The following is a 3,493-nucleotide window of genomic DNA, read 5'->3' as shown; positions in this document are numbered from 1 at the left end:
TGGATTATCATGTAGGCCTAACTAATAGCTAAGGACTAAAACACTAACTAAAGCAGCTGTAAAGTACGCAAAATGTACCTAATTAATATATAATTAGTTCTCAGCTTTGACAAGCAAGTCTAGTATGATAAAGCAATGAACCGTAGTAGCAAGTATAAGCAAAAAATATTACCTGAAGGTGTCTTTCGTTCGTTCGTACAAATAAGTCATCCGCGCTATCTTGTTGGTAAATAATGTATTACTACGCGTTCGCATCCGTTACGTATATCATAGATAAACACAAAAAATGACCAAAAATCAAATATAAACTACATTTTTTCTTGTTTTGTTTTGCAATACTTTCGCAGTTTTTAACATAACTAATCATATATCTTTCGGTTTATGAACCATATTGTAGAACTATTTTTTCTCCTCTTCACTGCAAAGTTTGCCCCTGCATTTCTGCATGTAACCCCAGATAATTCAGCGTAGACTTTCGGGTATTTCCGCCAAAGATCGGAAAAGCTCGGAAAAGTTTTTGCTCATAGGTAGCGCCTTATGGAGGTTTCCGGTTGCCGACACATGCCATATAGCGGCTAGCGAAGCTAACCGCTTAAAAATTGAACGAACTCAGTGTATGCTCTTAGGTATCGGATTTGTATTTTCTGAGTCAACTCCATACTAAGATTTCCGTTTAAAAACTTTAATGAAATACTTTGGCAACTGGACGAGAGAATTTATTAACTGCTTTTAGAATTAAAATGAGCACGACCCAAGGTAAATTCTCAATGTTATAGATCACATAACAGACTTCCTATAAAAACGTTACGATCTGAGAAACCTTTAAATTTAGTGTAAGTCTATGATAAATGTTTCAAGATATATAGATCGTAAAATCTTATTAATTGGTACTTATATGTCAACAATATCTTCAATAATAATTATTTAATATATTTAACGATTTCTTGATAGTAAAATTATGATATAGGGGAGTAATCAAATGTTGAACACGTTTTTGATTGGTTAATCTGAATCTTGAATCTAGAAACTCTAATTTCGAATCTCGAATTTCGAATTTTGTATTCCGATCCTTGAATCTCGAATGAGTCTTCTGGGCTTTAGTAGTAGCTATTGCAATAACGCTTCATAAAAGTTACTTTTTTGAAATTGGTTACAAAATGTTAAGATATGTTTAATTTGTTGTAAACCTCCAAATTATTTTTTTGCAGGAAAGATGACGACAATCTCTTAAAAAAACAAATCATCAGTTTGATCTAAAGTCCTCGGAATTTCTTTCATCGATAGCAATTTTATTGACTGTTTTCTATATCATAAAAATAATTTTTGGTTGGAGGCACAGACCACCTGGTCCTTGGGGAACCCTGTTGTTCGGACACCTGCCATTTCTTTCTGTCCAGACCTTTGAATAAGTTGAAAGAGTATCAGGAAAAGTATGTAGATGTCTTCCCTTTGCGATTTGGGTCTTGGCCAACCGTTTTAATTAATGGTCTAGGCACCGTAAAATCAACTCTTACTAATGACTCAGATAGTTTTGCCGCATGACCGCCATTATTTTCAATCAAAAGCTTGAACGACATGAAAGGTCTCATTTTTAGCAATTTTGATGAAAGATACTTGTTGCATCGTAAAATTTCGAGTAGCGTTATAAGGGAAATTGGAAGTACAAATAACTCTGATTTGGAAGAAATAATGCAAGACGAGTCCAGCTTACTAGTGTCAAGTTTTCTGCAACATAAAGGCGAACCATTCAACCCCAGAGACTTAATATACACGGCTACGGGTAGTATCATCTACCAGTTTTGCTACGGCAAAGGTAATAATATACGAGATGATCCGGCCTTCTTGAAAGTAATGAAAGACCAAGCCTTAATCTTAGAATTTTTTTTCTGCTGGAAACTATTTTGATAATCTTCCATGGCTGAAATATATCTTTCCAGGACGTTTTAAAAGGTTTTTGAACTTTATTGAGAATTTTAGAAAAGCTCGAAACGAAAATGGAGCCGAGATGATAAAAACGTTTCATCCGGGTCGTTCTCGCCATGCCATGGATGGTTTCTTAAACGCTTGGTTGAAGTATAACATAACAGAAACTCCAAACGAAGTAGGATTGACCAAGAGTCAGTTGATTGACACACTTCAAGACTTTTTTGCAGCTGAATTTGAGACGAGCGCTACTACTTTAAGATGGATTTTCTTATATCTTACTGAATATCAAGATACCCAGATAAAAATACAAAAAGAAATAGACGAAAAAATTGGAAGAAACAAAATCATATCTGTGAAGGATCGTCTCATTTTACCATATACTGAGGCAGCCATTTTAGAGATCATGAGAATAGCACCAGTTGTTCCCTTGGGATTGCCTCATCTTACGACTATCGACGTAATTGTAAACAATAATAAGATAGAAAGAGAAACAGTTGTCTTTTTTAACATTTTCTCGGCTATGCACGATGATTACTTGGGTAATCCGTCTTAGTTCCAACCTGAACGATTTCCGGATGAAAAAAGAAGTCTGATAAAAGAAAAAGTTGATAATGTACTGGCATTTAGCGCAGGACGACGAGTGTGTATCGGCAAACTGATAGCACAAGCTGAGGTGTTTTACCTCGTGACAACTTTACTTCAACATTGTAAGATTTACAAACCTAAACATGAGAAATACGATCTTGAAGGGGAACAGGGTCCAAGTTACTCTCCAAAAGGATATAAAATATGCGTAGAAGCCAGATAGATTATTTGTGTTGCTTTCAGGATCTTGCATTGTGTTATCCTTGAGCGTTTCCTGATACATTCTCACCTTTCGTTGATAAGTAACCTTTGGAAGACAAAATAGAGCTTTGTTCTTACATGTAGGTGTACATGTATATCATAAAAAAATATTTTTTCTTCTATTAAAACATATTTTGATACAAATACAAAAATTTTGTATTTGACAAAAATGGTCCAGACAGAAGACAAAACAGGAAGCAGGACATGAAAAATGACATGGACATGGGATTGATATTCTAGTAGTTGATCGATTTTAGTTTGATCCTTAAAAACTACAATCAATTTATTTCTGTTAAAAACTATTATGTTCTATAATTATATATATATTTAAAATTCAACATTTAAATCTTTTCATCAAATAAGGATGTTCCAAAATAAAAAAAAGTTATATTATTAGAAAAACTTTGAATTTAGAAAAAAATCTAAACCGGTAAGAAAATATGCTTCACTATGAATCATTGTGGAGCTTTGTCTGAAATAAAAGCTTAAAATCTGACCTTTCGTTAAGGGATAAAAAGGTCTAATGCATAGACCGTTTGTTTTCAAGATGTTTCTTGACATTTACAACCTTCTACATTTTTAAAGTTTACTGTGATTGTTAAATTAAAATTTTACAACTTCTGCAAATAAGTGTTCTTTTCATTGTTGTTAATATTTCAGTTTTAAAAGATATCTGGAGAAAGAACAAAGGAATTTCTTATTAGTTAACTGAAATGATAAT

At 33.3% G+C, this 3,493-nt stretch overlaps 1 pseudogene; it reads left to right on the top strand.

The window, feature by feature from the left end:
- The first annotated feature begins 1,241 nt into the window (after positions 1-1,241).
- LOC134258560 (cytochrome P450 1A1-like) lies at positions 1,242-2,734 on the top strand (annotated as a pseudogene).
- The last annotated feature ends 759 nt before the right edge of the window (positions 2,735-3,493 follow it).

The sequence above is a fragment of the Saccostrea cucullata genome, unplaced genomic scaffold (genome assembly GCF_032062105.1).
Source record: "Saccostrea cucullata isolate Sc308-1 unplaced genomic scaffold, CSIRO_AGI_Scuc_v1 ctg15641, whole genome shotgun sequence".
In the NCBI taxonomy this organism is placed as follows: Eukaryota; Metazoa; Mollusca; class Bivalvia; order Ostreida; family Ostreidae; genus Saccostrea; species Saccostrea cuccullata.
Note: the sequence above shows the minus strand (reverse complement) of the source record. Positions and strands in the feature narration are given on the sequence as shown.